This window comes from Asterias amurensis, chromosome 2 (assembly GCF_032118995.1).
Source record: "Asterias amurensis chromosome 2, ASM3211899v1".
NCBI classification, from domain to species: Eukaryota; Metazoa; Echinodermata; class Asteroidea; order Forcipulatida; family Asteriidae; genus Asterias; species Asterias amurensis.
Genome location: NC_092649.1, coordinates 26,744,999 through 26,756,053, shown reverse-complemented (window position 1 = coordinate 26,756,053; position 11,055 = coordinate 26,744,999). Strand labels below are relative to the sequence as shown.

General features: G+C 39.8%; 1 protein-coding gene across 2 annotated transcripts in view; it reads right to left on the bottom strand.

Annotated features, from left to right (window-relative positions):
* LOC139954456 (synapsin-3-like) overlaps positions 1 to 11,055 on the bottom strand; it is a 288,306-nt gene that overhangs the window by 122,013 nt on the left and 155,238 nt on the right. The window lies entirely within an intron of this gene.

Here is an 11,055-nt window from a genome sequence, read left to right as displayed (position 1 = left end):
CAGGGGTGCAAAGGTTTCTCCCCCAAAAAAGAAACACAAGATGTCTCTTAACTTTTTTTAATTGCCCCGCTTCGGGATAATACCAAATCCTCACATCAGCTTGTATAAATTGTAATCTGACTTATAACTTGCAATTTATTTTTTTGTAAAATTGTACAAAATTCTATATCACTTGGACTTTGACAGTTTGTGAGCAAATAAAGTATATTTAAATGGTGATGAAAACATGAAACGAAAATGAATGAAGATACTGTTTTTAATTTTGTATGGTTTTGTTTATGTTGTTCACGCATAAATCTAGTTCAAATACTCTACGTATGAACTACTGGAGCGATCCAAGACTTCGGAATGTTAGTGATGCAAATGATGCAGTGCCCTAATAAGTTATGTCAATCACAAGAACCATCTCTGCCCAAACAGGTACCCATGTACTCCTGGGTGAAGAGAAGCAATTATAGTGAAGTGTCTTGCTCAAGGACACAAGTGTCACGACCGGGATTCAAACCCACAACCTGATGACTCAGCAGCCAGAACTCAAGGCCGATGCACTAAACTGCTCATCCATGCCAAGCCACATGCTTTGTATGAGATGATATTAAAGACACTGGACACTATTGGTACTTAATCAAAATAAAAACTTACTTGGAACGAGCATTGGAGAGCTGTTGATGAAGTAAAACATTGTGAGAAATGGCTCCCTCTGAAGAATCTTTTTGTTTTTGTTTTTTTGAAAGAGGTTATTTCTATTTAAAAAAAAATGTAAAAGCCTTCAGGTCAAGCCCTTTTAAAGCATCTGAAAAGCACACAAAGTGCAACAAGGGTGTTTTTTCTTGTATTAGTCTCTTGCATCTTTGATGAACGATTAAGTACAAATTTTACACATATTATTGTTATTTTATACATTATGTTGTGATACATCAAGTGAGACCACTGGTCTTTGAAAATTACCACGTGAGTCCAGCCATCGATTTCACCAAACTTTTCGTAACTTAGGATAAATCTTTAGGACGATTTAAGTCCCGTATCAATAGACGTTAGGACGCGTTGAACCCATCCTAAGTTAGGACGAGTTACTCCTCCCAACTCAGGATAGGATTAATCCTAGCTTTTCGTGAAATCGGCCACTGTGCTTTTAAACAACACAACCTCACTGAGCAGCTTAGTGGCAAACTCAGACGATGCTCGACTAAGGAGGCAAAAAGTCAAAGAGCAGCATCCTCGGTAGGATCTGTTAGGCACCTGTTCAGGGTTAATCAACTTAGCGGTCTAGTGTCCTATTCCCTCCCTTGCCTCCTCGCATTATTTCACCTGGAACATTACCGAGATTCATGCTCTTGGATCCCCTCTGAGCTAATCTGATAACAATTTAGGCCGACCCCTCGTAACCTACTTTTCCAACTGCACATGATACACATGGCAGAGGGTGAGGAATTTTTACAGGCCGACTTGCTGAGGTGGCTTAAATGTTGCTGTTAATAAAACCACTGTAAGGCATCCTCAAACGTCCGTCAACATGTCAGAATGTTGAAGCACAAATTACCAGGCTCAGGTTTAATTATTACCTTTGGTATTTGGAATCGTCCGATGATTTAATCCAATATAAATGTAGACGTAGCCTTAGCCGATTACAATAAAATTAACAAATAAAAATATAATTTTAAAAAGGTGGCCATGTTTTTGATATATTGCTGAAAATCCAGAGCGATATGTTCATGAATAAAGAGTATAGTCCCAACTAGTACCACATTGATGTACATAACACAATTAATTTTTGTTTTTCCTGGCGCAAAATGCACATTTATACAGCTTAAACTCTCTTTAAATCGGGGGTGGGAGGCGATGAGACGGTAGTCCACTGAAATATTCCACAGGTTCTTTTTCAGACACTTTGATTTTCCAGATAAAAACGGAAATCTCTTTATAATAAGTTGTCATTGAATGCAAAGGATGACTCACAGCGAGTTAGAAGTAAACCACAAAGACTGATAAAGCACACCTCAAATGCAATAGAATATTACTACAGCGCATCTTGGTTCAAACAGAGTACAATATACTAGAGGCTGACCTTCACACTGACCCATGTTGTCAATGCTGTACTTGACTGTATGCGTGCAATGTTGTCCCGAGACTGCCACCAGGCCCAAATTTCATAAAGCCTGTACGCATAAAAAGTTGCTAATCACAGAAAAGTATTGCTTAGCAGAATGTATGCGTGCAATTTAGTCCTGAGACTATAGCATGCAGGCCCCTTTTTCATAAAGCCTGTAAGCGTAACAAATTGTTAATCACAGAAAAGTATTGCTTAGCAGAAACTGCTAAGCAATAGAATTTTTAGCATAGAAATTTTGTCTGCATTATTTTCTGCTTAACAGCTTTATGAAATTGGGCACAGACACGTAACGTTGAATCAGCTTACTTGGGCCAAAGCTGTTAAGCATAAACTACTATTGCTTAGCAAATTTCTTTGCTAAGCATAAATTGAATTGGGCACCAGCTACAACAAGGTAAACTTAATACTTTGGCTGGTAACCAGTTCCTGCTAAGCAAGATTTTTCTGTGCTTAGCAAGTTGGTATGCTTACAGGCTTGATGAAATTGGGCCCTGATTACGTTGCTCAGTAATCCAAGACTCTCAACACTGGTGATACAAAACCTTCTCCCGAAAATCTTAACCTCTCTGGAATGGGGAGATATTCAGAGAAGATATAGAAAGTTCAAGGAGAATAATTAGGTTTGGTTCTTTCCTGCCTTCGGCCGTGACATTAAAAGGCTGATGGGTGGGAGCACCGATAAACGCTATAGCTGCCTGATCTGGGGAGGGGAGGGAGGGAGGGAGGGGCGACTTCAAAGTGCAGATGGCACGCAGGGCAAATCACTTGCCCTCCTTCATCAGATGTGGAAGTGAACGATATGCGGACCCCTTTTTTGGGCGCCCCCCTTGCATTTCCCTTGAGTCAGTGGCACATGAGGTACAACAGTCTTAAGGCGATGGATAGGTTCTCTATAAGTAGAACACCGACAAAGCTTTTAATTGAAGCAAAGCTGCATTACAGCCGATCTAAGAGGAGTTTAATTAGAGGGTGGGGAGAGGGCATGCTTCTTTTAATTATTTAAATATCCGGTTCAAAACCAGTAGAAACTGCATCCATATTGGGATCTATTCACCTTTACAAAACCAAAACAGAAATAAGGCCGACAGAAGAAGACAAAGTAGCATGGTAAATCTTGCAAACTTCAAACAGTTTGCTGTAATTTTTTACTCATCAGCCATTCTAACGAGTATTTCAATGTTAATCAGATCTGTAAAGTTCCTTATAAAAGTGGTAAGACATCTATTCATCAGCCATTAATTAGACATTCTAATGAGTATTTCTATAATTAAGCTATTCGTCTAGTTCTTATAAAATTCAATGTTAATCAAATCTAGAAAGTTCCTTAAAAAAAACAAAAGTGCTCAAATATCTATTCATCAGCAATTAGTTAGACATTAGTTATGTGTATATAATTAAGCTATTCTTCTAGTTTTTATAAATTCAATGTTAATCAGATCTGTAAAGTTCCTTATAAGACAAAAGCGCCCAAACATCTACTAATTAGCCATTAGTTGGACATTCTGATGAGCATTCATATAAATAAACCCATTCTTCTAGTTTTAATAAACTCAACAATAACCATGAATAGCTCCTCATAACACAAAACTGTTCAAACATGAAAGCAGTACAGTGTTTTTGATTATTTGGTTATCACAGCTACACCCGGCTAATTACCAATGTTATGCCCTCCCCTTAAGTCTTGAAAGATTACGTTACACGTTTGCAGCACGCACTCCAACGGTACTTAGTGCCCACATCTACTTTGTAATGAGCCACAGATCTTATCCTTCTAGTCAAACAACAACTGCGTTCTACGATAAGAAAATTAGCGCTTCCTCATGACGTGTTTCAAGTCACCAACGTTTCTATCGACTCGACAGATGAGCACATGCTCCCCAAACTCTGAATAGGGGAGACAGTTCTTAATAATCTAGAGTAAACTTACAAGATATATGTCCTGTTCCACTTAAGTTGCTGGTTAAGGAAAACATGTCTGGCTAAGTTTAAGTCCTACATGAAGGGTATTCCAGTTGACAAAATGTTTGTTAGTTTTCACTAGTCAAGGGACCCTCCCTCGTTAAATTCTTTGGTCAAGTATATTGGAAGATATATATGTCTTTCAAATTCCTCCTCTCAAAATTTACAAATCTTGTAACAAGACTTTGTTAGAGGAGGAGGTCTTTCTCTCAAGAAAGGATGGCACTATTATTATTATTATTTTTATCATAGGGTGTTCGTGGCCAAACGGTTAAGAACAAATTCAAGTTCTGGTGGTTTAGTCATCAGGGTGTGGGTTCGAATCCCAGTCTTGACACTTGTGTCCTCGAGCAAGACACTTCTTTATAATTGCTTCTCTTCACCCAGGGGTGCAAATGGGTACCTGAGAGGGCAGAGGTTGATATTTTGTTTGAAAAAAACCTACTCAGTGCCATGGCAGTTTACGGTGAGAAAGATTACAGGAACGTTACTGGCCCAGTGACCAGGGCACTAATGTGAAGTGCACTGATCCGTTTTGGAAAAAGAAAATAAAAACAAATTCTCGGAGCTACATTGGAAAAGGCCTGTTGGAAACTGTGACAAAATAAACGTTAGTTTGACCAAATAAATTTAAGGTTATCATCAACGTGTAACAGAAAGTGCACAGTACGTTAAAGATTGCACAATATTGTGTGTTCTAGAGGGAATAGTGGCTGATGACTGTGTGTGGACTGAGTGAGTGGAAATGACGCTAGTAACGGATCGAGCCCAAGGCGGGGCCAATTAACAGCAGACACGCCCATACCCAGTCATTATTCACTGCTAGAGTCAGTCACGTTTTCACTCTTGACGTTTTGTAAACACCTTTATAGATTTTAAAATAACGTAGCAGGCCTGTATGGTTGTTTTTAAAAGGGCAAGGGTGCCACTGCATTTTCTCCTCGGCAAAGGGCCCCTTTGAGTAAATTGTCAATTTCTACTGGAGCATTTCAAGGGCACCAAGGCAATGACTAGGAGGCATGGAGGCAATCGCCTTCATTGCCTCCATGAAGTGTCAGACCTGACATAACTTAAGAGCTGAGTAGGATTCAAAATTTTGCATGGTGAAGATACAATCAAATTAGGTTTGCGGTGGCACCATGTTATCATTTTCTTTGGTAGTTTAGAGAAGAACCAGTGGTTTAACAACTCCATGTTCGATCAGTGTGCTCTGATCATCTTCAAGCTAATATAAGGGGGGGGGGGGGGGGGGGCTACCAATTTTTGTTTTTTAATAAACAAACTGATGACTGAGGTTTGCTGGTTGTAGATGGTAGCCATTTTTTCTAATAGTACAAAAATAATAAATGGTTTTACATAGCACAGGTTTTAAACCAGTAAGGTAACTCAAGGTACTTAAAAAAGGAGAAAACAATTGAAGACAGGTTTGTAAATTTGGTAAATTATGAGACCAATTCATAGCACCTCATGGTTTTGCAAGGTAACTGGGTTCTTTTACGTGTATAATCGACACACAGGACCTGTGACTTTTATGTTCCATCCAAAGGACAAAGCAATGACGACTAGGTGTCTTGAGTGTCAAGACCGGGACTCGAACCCACACTCAGCTGATCAAAAACACCAGAGCTTGAGTTCAGTGTTCTTAAGCGCTCGGCCACGACACGCCTTGTCCAAATACAAGTCGTTCTGGCTTGAATCAGAAATGACGCTTTGCAGACCTACAATTTGGCCGGCGCCGGGGTACCTCTGGATTCTACTTTGGTCAAACTCTGGTATATATATAAAGGTTGGTCACCATCTCAACATCTCATGACTCATAAAAGATATTTTTATGGTGTCAACTATTTCCTTAGATTGCTCTACTGATCCCGATAGCGCATGTTTATGACTGCCTCGCTGTACTTCCAAAGTTCAAATCAGGACTTCATCAAATCTAGTAATTAGTCAATAGCACTCCGGACGTAAACTAAAAATAGAAATACCCGCATCTTCTCAGACAACGTGTCAAGTGCCGTGTACATGTCCGAGATTTATGATTACTCAAAGGTACGGACTGAACTACTTCTGTAGTCTGGAGCGCCGACGATCGCAGTGGGTTTACCCTCCAAGTACATTTTTCAATAGGGACAATAGGTCCTCACTAGTTGGTTCTTTGTTTTCAATCATGGGTCCTCACTAGTCATTTGTGTACAACACCAACGGGGATTGCTTCAATACAGAAAGAACAATAGGTGTCCTCTTATGTAACAGTAAAACACAACTGTGTGAGCGTGTGAGTGGTGGAACTGTTCATCTGGGTATTTTAAATAATAAGAATACTTTGAGCAAGATAAAACCATTGGTACGGAGTCCTGAATCACATTGTCACCAATTCAACCTGTAAAATCTGGAATCTATCAACTCATACTATTCACTTTCATACTCTTAAGGCCGAGTCACACTGCAGCGAAAACGAAAACGATAACAATCACAACGCAAAGAGAACGCATTCTATTGGTTGAATGAGCATGTGCGTATCCTGCGTGGAGCAATTCAACCAATAGAATGCGTTCTCTTTGCGTCATGATCATTATCGTTTTCGTTATCGCTGCAGTGTGACTCGGCCTTGACACTAACTTTGGAACCAGCAGCTAGAAGAACATTTCTGGTTTTAACATTATTAGAAAAAAAATATATAAAAATTAGTACTGGATGCCAAAAAGTCAACCTCTCGTAACATCATGCGTCTACATCAAGCTTCAGAAAATATGAACATCTGAATCAAGGGGCTAATGAGAATAAAACGTGTCAATAAGATTACAACCTGGGCTCTTTCTTATAATGCGGCTTACATGAAAGAAAAAAACACCCTAATCACACAAAGATGTGTGCTTTCAGATGATTGATTTCGAGACCTCAACTTCTAAATCTGAGGTCTCAAAATCAAACTCGTTGAAAATTACTTCTTTCTCGAAAAGTACTCCACTTCAGATGGAGCCGTTTCTCACAATGTTTTATACTACCAACCTCTCCTCATTACTCGTTACCAAGTAAGGTTTTATGCAAATAATTAATTTGAGTAATTACCAATAGTATCCACTGCCTTTAAAAGCATAAAACAAAACTCAGCACAACAAAATTGTTAAGCAATATTTTCAGCTTGGACGAGCAGCTCCATGTAGAGCATAAATAGAAACTCAGCAAAGAAAGATTATGCTTAGACCATGTTCCCACTAGCACTGGACCCCGCATTGGTCTCCCAATTCGAGAACAGGGCAATCAAGACTCCGAAAGGGCGATCAAAGGGCGATCAAAGAGAAATAAGCTCCAGTGGGAACCAGGATCTGAACGTGCAATTTTGATCTTCCTCGGGAGTAAGGATGGATCTGATAGCCCTTGTGGATTAATGGGCGATCAAATGTCTAGTGGCAAAGCAAAAAGCAAAACAGTGTTCTTTTGAACCCACTTCCGTTCCCAAAAAGGGGGATCAATGTGCGATCATACTCAACGCGGCCGCGATTTCATGCCTTCAACTAATCTTGTTGCGGGATCCCGAGGGAACGCTGTCTAAGGCCTACCAGAAAACAGTTACAAGCCAAAAAACCTTGTCCCGTGTGCTTTCTGTGACAAGCAACTACATTGATTGCCTACGGACCCTTTTTTTTATCTACTAAAAAAGGGAGGTTTCATTTCGTTCTGCCTTGCATTCAAAAGTCACCAGGTAAAAAAAAAAAAAAAAACAATGGCTATACCTGGGCGTTATAATCTTAGGTGAGCAAAGCCCTAATCCATCCTCTCATCACCTTTCCGGTACAGGGGCCATGTTCTAGATGATATATGATGTTAATGTCAAGCCTTCCTGAACATCCCACCTTGCCAAGTTGATGAGAAACATCATGACCAGTGCTGGCATGGTTGACTTGAGGCTTGATATGCTTGAAGGAACGGGAATGCATTGGTTGGGTTTTCCTGGGGGGGGGGGGGAGGCAAACCTCAAACCTAAAATGCTACAGTCTTGTCTTTTATAAACACACAATGGATATTCTAGGCCCAATTTCATAGACCCGCTTCTGCACAAATAATAGCTAAGCACAACAAAATTATGCCAACCAGAGTATGGTTTGGTTACCAACTTAACTGGCATGTCACACACACAATTTGTGACCGGTATCTTGCTCATTCTGCTTAGCAGACAATTGTTCAGCTGCTTATATATAAACAGCTCTATGAAATTGGGCCCTGGTGGTCATCACACATTCTGTGTGAACGCTTTTCAAAAGTAGCATTTTCATATAAATCCAAAGAAGGATTGAAGAGATAGTTCTGACGATGAACAAAATAAATTCCTGCTTTGGTTCTATTAGGCGACAGTTTGACTTTAGTATTACAGTCGTCCATTTCACAAAGCTTTTCCTAACTTAGGATTAATCTTAGGACTTAGGACAAGTTAAGTTCCATATCCAAAGACGTTAGGACACAATGAACCCATCCTAAGTTAGGGCGAGTTACTCGTCCTAACTCGAGTTAGGATTAATCCTGGCGTTTCGTGAAATTGGCTGCAGAACACTTACTGTAATAAAAGCAGGGCACAATTGAGAATTGGCCTTCTAGTGCTATTACTGTGCACTTCTGTTGCAGATGGCAACTCTTTTAAAAGTTTTTTTCTTCTGATTTTATCACAGACAACAGTTTTTACTTATAAAATATTTTCTCAAGGGGATTAATTCTTTATCAAACTCTTTCTGCTCTGATTGATGGATGAGATCCTAACCTGAAAATGAGAAACCTTTACTTCCAATTAAACCAAACTACTACAACAGCTTTCAAAGATTGTTGCCACACGTCTCGTTCAATCAACTCCCGTGCCAACAACTAATTGACTTCTCAATCATAATCAAGGAATTCCTCTCAACTTCAAAGACAAGAAGACAAATGCGTGGGTTTCTTTTTTATGCCTCAGGAGTGAAAGGAAAGGGGGGGCTGAGTGGCCATTCTGTCCAGTGTGATGATTTTGTTTTCTCCCCACACACAAATCCACAGCATCTCAATCATTATGACAGATCCTTTTGTAAGGTGACTCGCTGAAAACACACCAACAAAAACAACCAGAAATCCCCCGTGGACAAAGCCAGGTATTTTTCACCTCTGGGCAGGTGGTTTAGGGGCTCAGGCGAGAGATAAGCACAGAGAGAATGTGGAGCTGAACTCCCAATAAAAAAACCTTCCCCCTAATTACTGAGGTCTCATTGCTCTGATTTGGCTTCCTTTGTGGAGCGTTATTTGTTTGTTTACAGGAATGTTTATCTGGTTGGTACACTGCTACTACAAAAACTTGGAGAGGAAAGAGAGAGTTGTCTGTCGGAGTTTAGGAGAGCCACTGCTGCCTATAAAGTCTGGAACCGTGATCCAAATCTTAGCAGGACCCAACTTCATAAAGCAGAAAAAATGGCTAAGCAAATCTCTTTGCTCAGCAAGAAATGAGTGGGGCACCAGTTGCAACAATGTAAACTTTATGGAGTTTTGAAAGCACATAATATTTATGCAACAAGGGTGTTTTTTATTTATTTTTTCTCTTGCAACCTCAAAGACCAAATGAGTCAAAGTGTTTGTTATTTTATGCATACATGTTGGGATACATCAAATTAATTTCCTCTGGTATAAGGGGGCACTAAATTCTATGAGGACAATTTATAGGCAGTGGACACTATTGGTAATTACTCAAAATAATTATTAGCACATAACCTAACTTGGTAACAAGTAATGGGGAGAGGTTGATAGTATAAAACATTGTGAGAAACAGCTCCCTCTGAAGTGACGTAGTTTTCGGGAAAGAAGTTATTTTCATCAAATTTAAAATTTGAGACCTCAGATTTAGAAGTTGAGGTCTCGAAAGCAAGCATCTGAAAGCGCACAACTTCCTGTGACAAGGTTGTTTTTTCTTTCATTATTATCTCCCAACTTTTACGACGCATTGAGCTAAAATTTTCACAGGATTGTTATTTTATACATATTTTGAGATACAGCAAGTGAGAAAGACTGGTCTTGGACAACTACCAATAGTGTCCAGTGTCTTTAATTGGAACTTTGCAAAGGGCACGTGAGCAAAAGCACGGGGCACCACAGCAATTCATGGATGCGCAGGGGGTTACTTTTGAGGCATGCCAGAAATTCCTCATCATTTTTGTCCCTGTTTATAATTGTTCCAACTTGAACAGATGGGTAAGTAATTATGACTGAAGTTATTGGTCACAGGTAGATCGTTTTGATTGATGTTACAACCCAATTCACTTCAATTCATCAACCCAACCCCCCCCCCCCCCCTTCAAAGGCACTGCACACTTTTGGAAATGATCAAAGACCAGTAAATACGCACTTGGTGTATCCCAAGTTCCAACATATGCATGAAATAACAAACCTGCAAAATTTGTGCTCAATTGTTAACTGAATTTGCAAGAGAATAATGACAGAAAAAACACCCTTGTTGCATTACTTTGTGATGCTTTCAGATGCACAATAAAAGGCTTCTGCTGAAGTCTTTTATTATTTGAGTGAAAAATTACCTCCATCTCAAAACGATGTTTTTTTCCGAGGGAGCTGTTTCTCACGACGTTTTAAACTATCAACAGCTCTACATTGCTTATTACCAAGGAAGGTTTTTGAGCTAACAGTTAATTTGAGCAACACGTACAATAGTGTCCAGTGCCTTTAAAACCAGTGCCTTTAAAAGAGAAACCCTTGTACAGATGTTCAAATAACCGCAAGAGGTGTGCTCGCTCACTGTGAAGGAGTCAAGTCAAGTCATTTCTAGGGGTGACTTTTCTCATTTGATCGTCCCGTCTCCCCATCACAGCACTTGTACTGTTTCCCATCAGAGAGAGAATGCACTGGTCAGTCATCTTATGGGCCCCCTTTTGACCCCTCATTAGTAGTACTGGGGGTAAGACCCGTCTTAAAGATGCAGTTTGTTATCTCCTACTCATGACTGCCCTAAGATGTCATCATGATGA